Source organism: Stigmatopora argus, chromosome 20, assembly GCF_051989625.1.
Source record: "Stigmatopora argus isolate UIUO_Sarg chromosome 20, RoL_Sarg_1.0, whole genome shotgun sequence".
NCBI classification, from domain to species: Eukaryota; Metazoa; Chordata; class Actinopteri; order Syngnathiformes; family Syngnathidae; genus Stigmatopora; species Stigmatopora argus.
This window is the reverse complement of record NC_135406.1, coordinates 3,415,255-3,433,028: the sequence shown is the minus strand read 5'-3', so window position 1 is coordinate 3,433,028 and position 17,774 is coordinate 3,415,255. Positions and strand designations below refer to the sequence as shown.

Here is a 17,774-nt window from a genome sequence, read left to right as displayed (position 1 = left end):
CAGCGCTGCTTTCACAAAAGCCGACTCTGGTGAATGCCTCCATTTAATTATGCGTTGGAAAATATCTTTTTTTTTAGGGGGACATTTTTGGTGTTTTCATTAGTCTTTATCAGTTTGCCCAATTTCGCGCTCCTTTTATCTACTTTTCTATTATATTTATGTTCTTTCCCATTGTCCGCTTAGGCTCTTATTTATTTATTTTTGTTCTCTGGCAGGTGGCGGAGAAGCTGCAATCGACTTGGAGTAAAGCAGGTCAGTTCTTCCCAGAATCCACTTGGGTTTTCTGTCTTTACATCTTCCGGAAACTGAATTTTGAGGGGATTTTTACAAAAATATAGTAGCAAAGGGTTAAAATCTCATGAAAATTTGCACCCGTTGCAACATTACTGCTTAAGAAAGTATTAGTTGCAACTAAAAGACTTTAATTTTCTCAAAAAAATGGCAATTTGGTTTATACGTGGATAAATATCGGTTAAACATTGTATAAAATTCCCTTTAGCTTCATCTACTGGCTGTATAACACAAGCCCTGCTATTATAGCTCCATCTAGTGGATGTCGATCAATCCCGTACTATTTCTACTATGTTTGATAATCCGGTCCACCTAAATATATGAAACGAATAGACTATTCTTTGAATTTGCGCCTTATAGTGCGGATTATACAGTCCATAAATTAGCTTCATATTGTCTTTTAAGTGCCATTTGTTTCGTGGAAATTGTCCATTTCCTCGTCTATATTGGATTATTTTTCCGAAGATGTTGTCATTTTTTACAACTCAATGCGGAAATTTTCATGCTAATTATTCCACAAGCGCAGTGGCGGTCCGTGCATTTCCTAGTGACGCCTTCAGCAAAAACTATTTTATGGCTATTAAACCTCTACTGCAGCTACAGATGCGACACATAAAAAATAATTAATAATAACCTCATACAATTGAAATATTATTTAGGAATATAGCCATATTTTACTCACCAAAAATCCTTTTTAACTGTACACAATATCCATCCTCCTTTCTTTCTTCCTTCTTTTCTATCGCCATCGAAGCTAATGCTGAAAGTCGAGCCTGTCCTGTCGTATTTCTGACATAGTACGTCTTGAAAATGGCTTTAAATTAACACAACAATATATTTGCTTGTGCAGCTCGCTCCAAATACAGTTTGGTAGCTCTGGCTAATGACTAGCCTCATAGTTGGTGAAAGCGATGACGTATCCCTACGCCTGCGACAAGGCATTGTGGTGTTGCCAACTCGAAATCTGATTGGTTAAAGCAACCGTTTTATCGACGCTTGTTTAATGCAGCAGAGCCTGCAGAACTGATTGTGAAGGCTTTGAGGCAGATTTCTGACCCTGGCAACAAATAATGGCTGAAATGTGATTGGTTAAATGCTTCAATATGAAAACACACATCTGGAAGCAGTGCAACCAGGGGGAAAAGCAATGAAAGGAAGCTAACAGACAATTTGGAATTATGTATTCATGGACAAAATATAATTAACATCAGTCTGTGATTCAGATATTTCTTAGGCCAGCAGAGAAGGCCTTGAAGGCCCTGACGGCACACCGCTTGTGACAAGCGGCACCCAAACAAGGCGCATACCTGCTCCTAGCTACATGTTCATTTTCCCCCTCCTGGATAATCACACAAAGATCGGATAATCCCGACACAAATCCTTTTCATTCCCTCAACCCGCTGAATATATTCTCCTGTTTGCGATAGCGTTCAAATGTGTCTTTCTATTTATTTTTTTCCATTTCAAATTTGGCCTGTGGGGTAAACACTTTGGAGAAACCGTGACGTTGTGATGTCACAACCAGAATTGCTTTATAGTCGGCATTGTGCATTGTTTTGGGTGGAATAACTCGTGACCGGACGATTCGCCGAAAGACGTTTCGCCGATGGACGTTTGGCCGACGGACAGTCCGCGAAACGGACGTTTCGCCGAAGCGCTCGCCCCGCCCCCGGATCGTGTGTGTACATATTTTTCAACCTCGGCCCACGGGCCATGTACGGCCCGTTACAGATAACATTCATTTAGGAACAAGGGCATTTATTCACGGCCAAACACACATACAACAGTTACGTGACAGAAGAAAAAAAAGTAGTTATAACAGTAAGTACTGTAATGAAAGAAATAGAGAATATAAAGTAGTAGTAACAGTAAGTACTACTGTAATGGAATTGTAAATCCAGAAATCCTACTCCAGAAAATTTACACCAGCATAGAAAACATTGAGATTAATCTTTGAATTAGTAAATATATATTCAAAATGATTTGCTGAGAACCTTAATTCAAAGATTAATCTCAATGTTTTCTATGCTGGTGTAAATTTTCTGGAGTAGGATTCCTGGATTTACAATTTCATTACAGTAGTACTTACTGTTACTACTACTTTATTTTCTCTATTTCTTCTGTCACGTCCTGTTGGCTACTACTTTAAACGCAAGGATAAAATAAAAAAATAAAAATTGGCAGCACATTGTAGTACATACTTGTATTTAGAAATATGTCCAGCAGGGGACAGTACATGCCCTTGTTATTCCTAAATGAATGTTATCTGTAACGGGCCGTATATGGCCCGCGGGCCGAGGTTGAAAAACATGTACACACACGATCCGGGGGCGGGGCGAGCGCGCGAATCCCGTTTCGGCGAAACATCCGTTCGGCGAACTGTCCGTCGGCCAAACGTCCGTCGGCGAACCGTCTTTCGGCGAATCATCCGAGCACCGGAACAACTAGGAAAGGGTGACTCGGTTAACGGCGCGATTCGACTTTGGGAGGACGTCGACCTTGGAATTTGGGGACAAATTGAAAAAAGACAAAGAGCGAGAGGTGTGACGGTCACGGGGAGGCGGCAAAGTGCTTCGGGGCCTTACTTTGTGTGCGTTCACGCCACTCCCCGAGCCTCCGTGTTCGTCCCCGGAGGGAAGCTGTCCAAAAGGTCACCTCCGCCAGCTTTTGATTTGGGATTCTTTCTTCCAAAATGCTTCCTGCCTGACTCTTTCTTCATTTAATGAGGCACCCCTGCTTGTTCCCTCTCACCTTTACCTTTAACTTTTTTTCATGTGGTTTTTATTTCTCCCTTCCCTTCTTATTCGTCTTCACGTCAGCCCACATTTTTTCTATATTTGAGAATACTATTGCCAAATCGGAAGTCCAACTGTTGCCATTTTTGCCCAGCCAGTTATTTAGTTCGTTTTTTTAAACATGACTAAATACAAGAGTGCTATTAAAAAAAACTAAATGGAAAAGAAAATGCAACTAGTGTCGTTGAGGATCGAATTTGGGTTATGTTTTATTTAGTCATTTTTGGGTAACATGTTATTTTTTGATTGTATAAGGATAGTTTAAAAGAACTACCATAATGATTCACAATTATAATCTTCATAATTGAGACCTTATTTAAATTAGCATTATTATCGGAAACTAGAATAGTTAAACATTTAGAAAATAACATGAAACTGCATTCTACCTTACCAAAGATAGTTAAAAAATTAGATTTTAATGATGGTGGTCCCTGATTTTATAATCATAATCTTCATAATTGAGACCTCATTTAAATTAGCATTATTATCGGAAACTAGAATGGTTAAAAATTTAGAAAATAACATGAAACTGCATTCTACCTTACCAAAGATAGTTAAAAAAATAGAATTTAATTATGGTGGTCCCTGATTTTATAATTATAATCTTCATAATTGAGACCTTATTCAAATTTGCATTATTATCAAAAACTAGAATGGTTAAAAATGTAGAAAATAACTTAAAACTGCATTCTACCTTACCAAAGATAGTTAAAAAATATATAATTTAATTATGGTGGTCCCTGATTTTATAATTATAATCTTCATAATTGAGACCTTATTCAAATTTGCATTATTATCAAAAACTAGAATGGTTAAAAAATTCGAAAATAACTTAAAACTGCATTCTACTTAAGCAAATATAGTTAAAAAAATAGAATTCAATGATGGTGGTCACTGATTTAAATCTTTCATACATTTCGAGTTATTGTTTCAAATTTTTTCTTCTATTTTGACCCAAAAAAAGACCAAAACCTGACGTTGAGCGATGAGAATCTATCAAAAAAAAAAACCTAGTTACGAGTGTAAAGGAACATCTAACGGAGTAGCGCTATTATTGTAAAAAAAAGCAATTTTTTTCCTTGCGTGAAATGAGCCAATGTTCTTGTTGCATCTTTCTGGCCCGGCCCTTTCATATCCCATCATGCAACTGTCACTCCACAACAAAACATTGCTTGTAATTCCGCCAAAGCAGAAAGCTGACAAGTATTCTTATTACCGCGCACTTCACCTATGTGGGGGTGCTTTACCTAAAAAAAAAGAAAATCCTTGAATGCCTGATTTGATGTATTTTGCTCATATATCTTCGTATCCGCCAATAGGAAGACGCCGTTCCCCTCCCAATTTAACCGAACTTTTCCGCCAAAGTAATCGTCGGCAATTGCCTGAAAATTGCCACCGACCCGGATTCCATTTTTCCCTTTTCTTAATGTCTGCTTTGATTGCGTCCTCCAGTCAGTGAGGGGGGGCCGCGGGGGTCTTTTAGTGACGTTTTAGATCCAGTTCCCTCCGAAAAAGCGCTAGAAAAGAGAAAAATAATGCTAGTGAATGCTCCGTAATGGCTACGCTGATTATTCCGCTGTTACTCGCCTCCGGTGTTGTCTTGATTTTTGTTTTTTGTTTTTTTCTTTTTCTACTTGGCTTTGTTTTGTTGCTGTTCGCTCGACGGAACGGAGATGCTATTACAAGCTGTCTGACACCTCTTCTTTGCCTTCTGCTCGATACGCCTTGGCTGCCATCTGCTTCTTTTCACAAAGGTTGGGGAGAGCAAAAATTTCGACTCATGCCTTCCCGCTTTTGAGGAAAGGCCACGCAAGAGTCGAGGGGGGGAGGTTAAAGATAGGACGACGTAGGCCGTCATTATTGGACGTGGGGGGGGCGGGGAGGAGCAGGTGATTGGCGACTTATAAGCCGCTTAATGCGACACTCCGAATTTTAATTTCAAAATATTTGACGCACGGGAAAATGTAGCCTAACAAAGTAATTAGTGATCTCATTTTCATTCAAAAAGGTTAAAAAAATAAATTATTTACCTCGTGGGTTGCCATTGACAGCATTTGATTGACGCCAGCCATCCCAGTCAAACGCGGTTGGACGTCTATCATTGTCTTGACTGTGGAAAAAATGATTACCGTATTTTCACGACTATATGGCGCATCGTATTTTTAGCCGCAGTGTCAGTAATGAGTGCTATTTCTGTATTTTAAACACACAAAGGACGCACCGTTTTTTAGATGCATATATATTATATATGAATATCGAACCGCAATAGCGCTGGCTACCGGAACCTGGTGCGCAGTGACTGCTGGGATATATAGTTCTTGCACGCTACACCCACATGCTAAAAACACGTTTTTAAAAAGGCAACAGAAGCAAAACTGAATTCGCTTGTACTTTATTTAGCCATTTTACAACTTACTCACGTCATCATCACCCACAAATCCATCAAAATCCTCATTTTCTGTGTCCGAATTGAACAATTGTCCAAATGAGTCATCGAAAACGCTGAGTTTTATACGTTCGTCCAGGCGGCCACAATCCATTCGCGAATAGTAGCTAGCGTAACTTTTCCAACGGTGCTTTCCATGCTTTATCAAGCTGTATTGATGTCGATGTATACAGGCCACAATCCATTGGGTGTATTGACAAAAGAACTACTACATATCCCAGCAGTCACTGCGCAGTACTTTGTCTACGGGAAAATAGTAGTCGGTGTACCCTATCGACTGATTCATTTTATTTTATCGTGATAACAATTTTAGTATTGGTCCATATATAAAGCGCACTGGATTATAAGGCGCCCTGTCTATTTTGGAGAAAATGTAAGACTTATGTGCGCCTTATAGTCGTGAAAATACGGTACCCTATTTTTCGGACTATAAATTGAGTATTAGTCGCCGCAGCCAAATAATGCACGATGAAAATAAGTATATGGAGTATTTTTGTTATGTGTTGTGATGATTTTTATGCTTTTCGCCTATTGTGTTCCCTCGTGTAACCAGTTGTGTGTACTTAGTAATCAACCCTTGTCTGTCTATTTTAAGCCTGTGTGTTTGTCAGTCTTTGTTTCATCTGCTTTGTGTGCATCCTGCCTTTCAGTGGTAAGAGATTTTAAAAAAAAAGAAACATACGCCGCAAGCTAGGTACCTAGTGTGATTTATAGTCCGGAAAATACGGTAGTAATGGCCTATGAGAAAAGCTGTCAGCTCAATAATCGATGAATTGTGACGCCTAGCGGCTAGATAACAAATACATAAATAAGAATAAAAACGTAACTAGCACGTGGACACGCCTGCTTTCCATCAATCAAGCCGTGATGGACAAGGCCAACGGGAGTGTTTTAATCCCGCCCGTTTGAAACCTGGCCGTCGTGTCCAAGTGGCGATAAAGCGTTCAATCCCACGCACTATTAAGCGCAGCCAAGTGATGCTAAAACACGTTAACACATCAGAAACAGGCTATAATTGCCTTTCTGTTGAGTTTTTTTTTTTTTTTTTTTTTACTCGATTTAGTCCGTCTACAAAGCGTTTTCAGAATCCCGGTGAGGAAATGCCCGATTGCGCTCTTTGGGCGCCGGTGCGTGGAACATTTTGTCACCTGTGGGCAGCAGTAGGACTTGAAAGTGTTGATCACAAAGCGCCTTCGTCTTCAAAAAAGACAAATATGAAAGCAGGTGTTTGCCCTCCCTGAGGAGCAAAGCCTTTTGTTTTGTCATCACTTCTGTGTTTATCTTTGATAAACAGATGCTTGGAAAAAGATTACAATTCCCCGAAACAAGAAGGAAACATTTTACAGTGATTTAAGTAAGTGAACATCCTCACAATTGACAATTTTCTGACTAATCATAGGGTCCTGTTTACATATTTTTACGTACTTTATCCACGGCACTCGTAAACGAACAAACAAATTTAGATTAACTTGATAAATATATACAGACACTCAAACATACGTTTAATGTAACTTTACACAAAACTGAATTCTAGTTTTGTCTTAATCTTTTGTTACCTTCGTTTTCCGGGTGTGCGGATTGCAGATTTTTTTTGCTAGCGAGACTTATGAAATTCCCTATACAGACGCTCCCCTACTTACGAACGAGTCAGGTTCCGAGCGATTGTTCATAAGTTGAATTTGTTTGTAAGTTGATTCAGTGCTATATTTTGTATTATAATTTATGTTTAAGGCCTATATAAGTATATTGAAGGTTTATAGAAGTGCATTTGTATGTTTAAGGCTTGTATAAGTAACACGCATTGGTTTGTACTGAAAAAAACATTTAATAAAATGGAGAGAATATGTACAGTACTGTATAGAGAGAGAGAGATTTATGTATTAGAAACTGGCCGAAAGAAGCAATCTAACGACGATTGCACAGTTTTCTTCTTTTTTTCATCATAAATGATGCGGTAGCACTGTATGGCATCATTCAATTGATTTGCAAACTTTGTGCAACGTTCAATATTTGGGTCCTGCTGCTCGATCTTTCTGTTTATAAATGGTACTGACGGTCAAACGATTCAAGTTGTATACGTATGTGCAACGCTCACCACTCTCACGCGCATCAAGCTTCGTTATTATTGCCACTCGTTTCAAATGAAATGGCTTGCCTCTTCCTTGCAACTCCCTCAATAGAATCCTTTCGCTTTTTACCAACCATATTCAATAATGGATGCATGAGATATGTAATGATACAAATGAAAAAGGTTCTTTGCACACTGGAGATACGTTCACGCACTTCCGCATTGCAACGAATTGGACAGAAGAAGGTAGATGCTGGGTGAGCTGAGCCCTCACAGCGCCAGGCGTCGGTATTAGCGGCGGAAAGAAGCACTACTCGGAAAAAAAAAATACAAAATTGGACTTACGAACATTTTTGGACTTAAACGCAATTTGCAGACATGTTCGTATGTACCGTTGTTCGTAAGTTGAATGTTCGTAAGTAGGGCAGCGTCTGTATTCACTTTATTCAGAATTGCAATGTGTTTGTTTTTAAATAAATGCCATTTATCCAAATAACCCAAATTTTTAAGTTGTGGCAGACGTCCGAAAATTTGTACCAGTCACCCGTGGTCGTTCACCAGGCGCCGTTCCGCCGCCCGTCGTGGTCGCAGCCTCCCGTCGCCATGACGACCGGCGCCGCATCCCGACTCGGGTCTCGAAGCAATCTGGAAATCATTTAAGTTCATCTGTTGCCTTGATGCCAGCGCCGGATCGCACAGACACGCACTTGTTTTCGAGTCGCTCGCGCCATGGCAACAGGTGTCAGATGTGATCAGCGCCGCCCACTTCATCCCGCGTTCGTGCTCGTCGCGCCACTTATGTCGCCCGCCGCCGCCACCAACGCCGAGTGCCCGCGGAAGACGTCTTACACCCATCTCTTACATTTTCGTGACCTTTCTCTCCTCAGCATCTCGGCCGCATCTCCTTCCCCCCTCAAGGAGAGTCATCGGACGAGCCCGCCGGGGTCAGAGGTCGCGGGGCCCCAGACGTCCGCACGCCCGAGTCAAAACACCAGCTGGCACCACCGTGACAGGTTTGCCTTGAAACTTAAACGGCTTCTTCTCATTGGAATACAAATCCACAAACTGTAGTGAGGAGTTTTTAAATGAAATTGTTTTATAATCAAAATACTGTGGCGCTTCTACTTACAAAATGAGAAGTCGTTTTAAAACTTGGATATTTCATAAGTAGGTAATTTGTTCCAATACTACCAACTTACCCCTTTAAAAATGATAAAAGACTACCAATTTTGTTTAAAATATTTGGAAAAATATGAAGACATTGAAATAAATAACAAACATTATCCATAGGGATTTGGCAAGTGACTGAAAATACGAAGACATGACATAAAATTGGACTGAATTAAATGTTCAAACCACCATTTTAGATTGCCTAAAGCACATGTGTCAAAGTGGCAGCCCGGGGGCCAAATCTGGCCCGCCGCATCATTTTGTGTGGCCCGGGAAAGTAAATCAGGAGTGCCGACTTTATGTTTTAGGATCAAATTAAAATGAAGGGTCTAGATGTATATTAAATTTCCTGATTTTCCCTCTTTTAATTAAATAATTGTAATTTTTTAATCAATTTGTCCTGTGCTTTTAGTTCAAAAATCATTTTGTAAAATCTGAAAATAAATAAAAAAGCTAAAAAAAATAATAATTGTTTTAAATCTATAAAAAAACTGAATATTCAGGGCTTTTAATCCAGTTCTTTTAATCCATTTATTTCAAAAAAATCTAAAACAGTCATATTTAATGTTTTAAAAACAGTTTTTTCAAATATTCCGGAATACTCTAGTTGTAATATACCATTTCACTGGCTCATAAATATACTTAACATTTTGGCTTAAGGTCGTAACTATTGAACAGGTATGTTGTAGTTTCACTTTATTCACATTTATTATTTATGTATTAACTTATTTATTGCCTACTTATTTATGTCTAAAATGTCATTTTCTGTGTCTGTATTCTCAACCTCTTGCTACTGTGACAGTGAAATTTCCCGAATACCGGATGGATTAAGTTATCTAATCCAATCTAATCTAAATATTGGTGCCGCATTTGTGGGACCATAAATTGTAACAGCCAAAGAATACACAATTTAATTTGGTCAGAAACCAAGAGCAAACACAACTAACTAACTCCTCCATTATTAGTAATCAAAATGAAAAATGTTGATCCACGCAGTCCAATTTTAGTTCATTTTTATTATTATCAGGGCTGTTTAACTCACTGCAGACTTCTTGTTGCCTGTAGTTTCTGCTAAACAGTCATATTTAATATTTTAAAAACTGTTTTTCAAATATTCCGGAATACTCTAGTCATAAATAGAGTTAACATATAACATTTTAAGGTCGTAACTATTGAACAGGTATGTTGTCGTTTCACTACCTTAAAAAAAATCCCAATTTTGGACCAAAGACAGCAATTTCAAGTCAGCTAACTAAAAACAAGTTGATCAGCTAACGTTATTATCGAGCTTAAATTGCAAGCGACTTGCGTCAGCAGATTTAAGTGCAAACAAAGAAAGGCATCTCGTGTTTTTTAAGAAGCCGATTCGAAGAGCCGCTCTAGCTTCTGCCAACCTTCAGAGGATAACCAAGTTAGCGCGAGCGTCCAACATCTGATGCAAACGTCATGCCGCAAAATCCCCCGGCTGCCGCCTGTAGAATTTTGATGGCGAGCGTAGCGAGAAGTAATAGAGATAAATGCCACGTGCCCGCCAATCCATCACGCCGCTTCTTTGCTTGTAAAGATGGTTTGCCGTACAAAAAAAAAGGCTGTTTGTCATCTTCTGGGCCGCTTTTATCGCTAAAGTACATATACGTCGTCATTTGGGGCGGCTCTGACGTGATTGGAGTACAAATTGGGGACGTGCAGACAGTTTGTCCATACGAATGTGTTTGTCCATTTGGCGACTGACACGTTGGAATAAGATGGCAACATTTCATCGCTATAGGAAGTGTCCTCTGACCTTATAGTCAAGCAGTGGCGGACCATGCATTTTCTCGTAGCGCCTTCAACGAATCAATCCAACCCTCCAAAACTATTTTATGGCTATAAAACCTCGACTGCAGCTACAGCTGCGACTCATAAAAAATAATCAATAAATCAATGCACAAAAATGGGGTAAAATCCACTTCCTAGCAGCATTTAATGATTAAATACAAATACTGGAGCTTTTCAGACATTACAACCGGGCCAGGGGGTGATTTTCCCGGGAAAAGACAGCGATGAATGTCAATGGCTTTTCAGATATCAGAACCGGGCCCACAATTGAAATATTATTTCGGAATATAGCCATATTTTACTCACCAAAAATCCTTTTTAACTGTACACACTATCCATCCTTCTTTTCTATCGGCATCGAAGCTAGTGATGAAAGTCGAGCCTGTCCTGTCGTATTTCTGGCATAGTCCGTCTTGAAAATGGCTTTAAATCAACACAACAATATATTGTATATATTGTGCAGCCCGCTCCAAATACAGTTTGGTAGCTCTGGTTAATCACTAGCCAATCATAGTTGGTGAAAGCGATGACGTATCCCTCCGCCTGCGACAAGGCAATGACGTATCCCTACGCCCGCGACAATACATTGTGGTGTTGCCAACTCGAAATCTGATTGGTTAAAGCAACAGTCTTATCGACACTTGTTTAAAGCAGCAGAGCCCGCAGAACTTATTGTGAAGGCTTTGAGGCAGATTTCTGACCCTGGCAACAAATAATGGCTGAAATGTGATTGGTTAAATGCTTCAATATGAAAACACACATCTGGAAGCAGTGCAACCAGGGGGAAAGGAAGCTAACAGACCATTTGGAATTATTTAATAAGTATTGATGGACAAAATATAATATATGATTCAGATATTTCTTAGGCCAGAAGAGAAGGCCTTGAAGGCCCTGACGGCCCGCCACTGTAGTCAAGGAAGGTTTCTCCTGTGGTTAAACCTGTGGCTCGGGGGCGGCATTTGGCCCACCCAAATGAGGTTGAGTCGGGCCAACTTTGACCGAGCTCGAACTGTTTTTTTCTCGCTATTAAACGCAGCTGTCCTCGCTTCTGCTAATCTTATCCGAGTGTCGCTTAGAATTATTTGCTCCGTACCAGATGTGATTCATTGAAAGGGAGCTTCAGAAATTGCTTTTGAAAGGCACGACCATATTTTGCTCATAAATACTCAACCCCCCTACTTGTGTATTTCATTGTTGTAGGTCACAAACTACTGTTATTGGATTATAATGCAGTATTGTCCTCACTGTTGACAGTAATGCATTACTTGGTATGTTATTCAGGTTTCCCCTTGTCTCCACTCAGAGGACAAAGTCACTAGTCTGGATGTTTTTCCTTTTTTTCCATTATTTCTTCCATCTTTTAATAACCCTTCTTGCATACGTTAGCCAAACTGACATAGCCGTGCACGTCTCATGCGCTCGTATTTTGCAGGGAAAAACGCCCCGACTCAATCGAATTAAACCCGAGGCTTGAAAGTAAGAAGTCCAGGCGGGCTAATGTGCTTTGCGTTGGGTGGGTCGGGACCAATCAGGACTCGGCTGTGAATGAAAGCGAGCTCTTGTTGCGTGATAGAACGAAAATAGCGCTTGGATCACTGAGGAAAACATTGAGTTTTAACTTGGATGGGGGATCTGGAGAAGTCCATTTTTCTCAGAGGATAAAGAATATGTGACGTGCTGTTTGTCTACACGTGATTGCCCACCGTTTGTGTTTTGTTGGTTCGCGGAAACCTATCTGGCGAACCTTGATTTTCGAAGCTTTCGACTAGATTCCTTCAAAATGGCCCCCGGCGATATTGGGGGGGATTGTCATTGAAGCCCCTCCTCCTTTTTTCTCGCCACTTCAAGCTCACCTCCCTCCGCCGCGGCGGGGTTGGACGAGATGCGGCGATTAGCCACGCTTGGCTGCTAATTGCGATCAGCGTGACTTAAAACCGTCTCATTTCATCTGTTGCTAATTAATTGAATTCCACGCTTTGCTTGACAAGCCAAGATGTCACGTTGGCTTAAAAAGCCCGAGAGCTCGAGTCCGGGCTCGTGCCATCCCGTCACGTCGCGACCTTTGCTGAGCTTTGTCGTTTTTTGTTCCCCTTGAATTACATGCTTCAGTTTTTTTTTTTAATATATAAAAAATATAGTTTGCAGCATGAGCTTTTTATTTTGCTCAAAATGGAGACGTGAGCAGAATTGCATGTCGTTTTCATTCTTCTATTCTGGGTCATATCTACTCAGCATCCGTTTTCTGCCCCCCAAAAACCGAATAGTATTGCGGTGACTATTATTTTTCCCCGTTTGAAGGCTTCCCATGGGAGCCCCCCCCCAAAAAACAACCTGTATGAGATCATATTTCACCAGATAGTGTTGATAAATAAGATTCAGGACCCTTCTAAAGGAATATAATAAAGAAAAATACTCTTCTTTGTGCCTGGAATTCCAAAACGAAAGCCCAAGTCCAGATGCTAGCGAGACGGTGACTTTGCAGCCTTACAGAACCCGAGTTACCCTCCTTTTCTCGCCCGCCAAATTCCATTCCGAAGCCTTATCCCCTGACGGAAGCCATCAAATCCACAGACGGGAACGTAGATTTCCAATTTTGAAGCCGGGGCGACGTTTCTCTCCTTTGGAATTGGAGGTCAGGCTGCCGAGGGGCGGCGCCACGTTTGCCCCGTGGCGGTGAATGTGCGTCATGCTAACTCCACGCCCGGCGAAGAAAAATTGGACTTTGGCCGGTCGCTATCGCTGAGCGCGCTTCGCTCGCGTGTCTTTCGGTTAATCCGACTTAGTCTGCAGCCCAATCTAATGAGTTGCCCCCCTAGCCCCCCGCCTCCACCCGCATCATTGCGAGTTTAAGCTCCATACCGGGGATACTCACACTGGGAATTGTAATGCACTGTCGTGTGGAAAAGGCTTGTCACCATTTGGGCTTTCTTGTCTTTTTCATTTTTAAGCTAACGTCATTTCTGGCGAGATTGCGAGAGTTGAACTGCGAGGTGGTCCTTGATCCCCAGGTTGGCGAAGGGATTTAGTCGTCTGGAATTGGAGGAACGTCGGATGTTTTTGGTCCTGTTTTTTCATGTGGTTGTTTTGGCTAGCTGATATTTTCTGTGTAATTCTTCTAATAACCCGCTGGACATATTTCTAAAATACAAGTACGTACTACAATGTGCTGCCAATTTTTGATATTTTTTTATTTTATCCTTGCGTTTAAAGTAGTAGCCATTTGGTGATCACGCAGAACAGACGTTTGGCCGACGGACAGTTTGCCGAACAGACGTTTCGCCGAAACGGGATTCGCGCGCTCGCCCCGCCCCCGGATTGTGTGTGTACATGGTTTTCAAACTCGGCCCGCGGGCCATATACGGCCCGTTATAGATAACATTCATTTAGGAATAACAAGGGCATGTACTGCCCCCCGCTGGACATATTTCTAAATACAAGTACGTACTACAATGTGCTGCCAATTTTTTTATATTTTTTATTTCATACTTGCGTTTAAAGTAGTAGCCATTTGGAGATCACGCAGAACAGTACGTGACAGATGAAATAGAGAAACTAAAGTAGTAGTAACAGTAAGTACTACTGTAATGAAATTGTAAATCCAGAAATCCTACTCCAGAAAACTTACACCAGCATAGAAAACGTTGAGATTAATCTTTGAATTAAGGTTCTCAGCAAATCATTTTGAATAGATATTTCCTAAAATAATGGGAAAATATTTAAAATTAAACTAGAAGTAAAAGTGTGTTCCATGGCATTTTCAGGTATTGTTCTCTAAGCCCTCTAGTCTGTCCAAGGCACTTAGAATTTCTGGATTTACAATTTTATTACAGTAGTACTTACTGTTAATACTACTTTATTTTCTCTATTTCTTCTGTCACGTACTGTTCTGCGTGATTTCCAAATGGCTACTACTTTAAACGCAAGGATAAAATTAAAAAATATAAAAAATTGGCAGCACATTGTAGTACGTACTTGTATTTAGAAATATGTCCAGCGGAGGGCAGTACATGCCCTTGTTATTCCTAAATGAATGTTATCTGTAACGGGCCGTATATGGCCCGCGGACCGAGGTTGGAAACCATGTACACACACAATCCGGGGGCGGGGCGAGCGCGCGAATCCCGTTTCTGCGAAACGTCCGTTCGGCGAACTGTCCTACCTGCCAAACGTCTTTCGGCGAATCGTCCGAGTACCACGGCTTATACGCGGAGGCAGTTTATATGCGAGGAAATACGGTATTTGCACTGACCGAACTAATTTAATTGCCTTATGGAGAACTTAGGAATAAAGCTACTTTTAAAAATGACACGTAAATGGCGTTTAGCGTCGCCACATTAATATTTCATCAGCCTCCTCAGCATCGACGCCTGTGGGATTGACTGACATTTTGTTCTTATCGCGCCTATTTTGCCCCCTTGCAAGCGAATGGGAACAATCATTTGCAATACAGACACTCCTCAACTTACGAACGCAATTGGTTCCGAGCGATTGTTCATAAGTTGAATTTGTTTGTAAGTTGATTTAGTGCTATATTTTGTATTATAATTTATGTTTAAGGCCTATATAAGTATATTGAAGGTTTATATAAGTGCATTTGTATGTTTAAGGCTTGTATAAGTAACACGCATTGGTTTGTACTGAAAAAATTTTTTTTTAATAAAATGGAGAGAATATGTACAGTACTGTAGAGAGAGAGATAGATTTATGTATTAGAAACTGGCCAAAAGAAGCGACCTAATGACGATTGCACAGTTTTCTTCTTTTTTTCATCATAAATGATGCAGTAGCACTGTATGGCATCATTCAATTGATTTGCAAACTTTGTGCAACGTTCAATATTTGGGTCCTGCTGCTCGATCTTTCTGTTTATAAATGGTACTGAATGTGCAACGCTCACTACTTTCTGACGCGCATCAAGCTTCGTTATTATTGCCACTCGTTTCAAATGAAATGGCTTGCCTCTTCCTTGCAACTCCCTCAATAGAAGCCTTTAGCTTTTTACCAACCATATTCAATATTGGATGCATGAGATATTTAATGATACAAATGAAAAAGGTTCTTTGCACACTGCAGATACATTCACGCACTTCCGCATTGCAACGAAGAAGGTAGATGCTGGGTGAGCTGAGCTCTCACAGCGCCAGGCGTCGGTATTAGCGGCGGAAAGAAGTACTACTCCGAAAAAGACGCGAAATACAAAATTGGACTTGCGAACATTTTTGGACTTAAACGCAATTTGCAGACATGTTCGTATGTACCGTTGTTCGTAAGTTGAATGTTCGTAAGTAGGGGAGCGTCTGTATTTTCATCAGTCACCTTGTTTTCCTCGTTCTCATTAAACGAACGTGTTCCAATCACCGGTAAAAAAAAACAAAACGGAAAGGTGACGATGCCGGTTAGCCAAAGCCAGATTGTATTAGCTCGTAATAGCTGGCAGATGACGCTCCGACTCATAAATGTCATTTTCCTCCGGGAGATTTAAAGGCATATCCGTTTACATCAAACCCTCCTTGGATTCTTCCATCTTTGAATGGCTGCCAAAAGGGAGAATTTTGCCATAGCGAAGAGAGCACGCGTCCATGTGTTTTCCAAGTTGATTAAATGAACGATTTATGCGGGACAAAAGTGAGACGAATGAGCGAGACGATCCGCCGTGCACGTATCATTATTCACTGCGATCGCTTTGGCCGTTTCTTCCATTTTGACCATCTCTGGAGAGCCGGTCCTACTCGGATTCTCGTTTCCGCCTTCGTCCGTTTGGCCCGACGGAGACCATTTGCATGTGCGAGCGTGGACCGACTATTTATCCTGATTGCCAGATAAGTGGGAAAGGCCAGCGTTTATGCAAGACGATGATTGTCCTGCTTTGAATGTGCTTGTAATTATCAAGGCGGCGTTTGCTGACTCGCCCGTTTCGTCGGGAAAGTGCTGACTGTTGATTCGCCGGCGTGAAGGCGACGCCAAAACAAAGACCATCGTCCCCGTGACCTCGGTGCGATCGATAGCGCGATATTTCCACTCGCGTCGTCTAGGCAAACTTGGCAACAACAAAAAAATCAAGAATGTGTGTAGGATATTTAATCACTCTTAAAATAAAATGCCTTAAAAAGTAGTGTTTGTTTTTGTCGGATTTTTTACTAACTTATCTTTTGCAAAATGACTCATTGTTTTTGATAGGTTTATTAATAGATATACTTTAATAAAAGTCACACATAATCAAAATTGTGTCCTTGGTAACGTTATACTGAGCTTTTAATGTTTCACATATACATATAATGATTAATTTTCCACACATACATATAATGATTAATGCGCACATATATAATAATATTCCAGAATAACCCCAACAGTTTTAAAATATTGTCACATTAAAAAAAAAGGGAAAAGATTCCTTTTTCTAATTTAAAAAAAACATCAGAATTATATTTCTATTTGTTTATCTATTTGAATATATATACATTATATTCATCCATTCATTATATATTATATATTTGAATTAACTGTTTTTTTAAATTCTACAAAATATATATATTTTTATTTAAGAAATATAGTTTGGTTTCATTTAGGTGGGAAAACTATTCATTTCTGAAACACCTCACAAGGGTCGCGGGGGTGCTGGAGTCTATTCCAGCCAACTTTGGGCAGTAGGCCTAAATTGCAGACATGAAATATTCTCTTTATTTAAAAAAGTGTCAAATGGAAAATAAAACAGCTTCTCTAGTCTTCAATTTTTCGGAGTAGAGTCTTTTATTTTGAAGTTGACTTCCACAAATGAGGGTCGCGGGGGTGCTGGAGCCTATTCCAGCCAAGTTTGGGCAGTAGGCCTAAATTGCAGACTTGAAATATTCTCTTTATTTAAAAAAGTGTCAAATGGAAAATAAAACAGCTTCTATAGTCTTCAATCTTTCCGAGTAGAGTCTTTTATTTTGAAGTTAACTTCCCCAAATGATCCCAAACGAGTTTTTTTCAGGATATCTCTCCTTTCAACTCCGAGAAAGCGTAAAAACAACCCTCGGTTGGTTGACCCCAACAACTCCAGTAATGAGCATAATGGCTAAAATGAGGGTGTGTGATAAGTGAGGGAAAGAAGGAGAGGTACCCGTGGGATGATTGGCAGCAGGTGGCTTCGAAAATGAAAGTCTTGCACCATGCGCTGATATCTTTTCAGGTCCCGCTCCCTGTGGGT

At 40.4% G+C, this 17,774-nt stretch overlaps 1 long non-coding RNA gene across 8 annotated transcripts in view; it reads left to right on the top strand.

Moving 5' to 3' along the window:
- Positions 1 to 212: 212 nt before the first annotated feature.
- The window catches only part of LOC144065829 (uncharacterized), an 85,384-nt gene continuing 67,822 nt past the window's right edge, over positions 213 to 17,774 (top strand). For all 8 annotated transcript variants that reach the window (XR_013297326.1, XR_013297322.1, XR_013297321.1 and 5 more), the window contains exons 1-2: positions 213 to 252; positions 8,488 to 8,613. This is a non-coding gene — a long non-coding RNA (uncharacterized LOC144065829). The remainder of the gene's footprint in view (positions 253 to 8,487; positions 8,614 to 17,774) is intronic.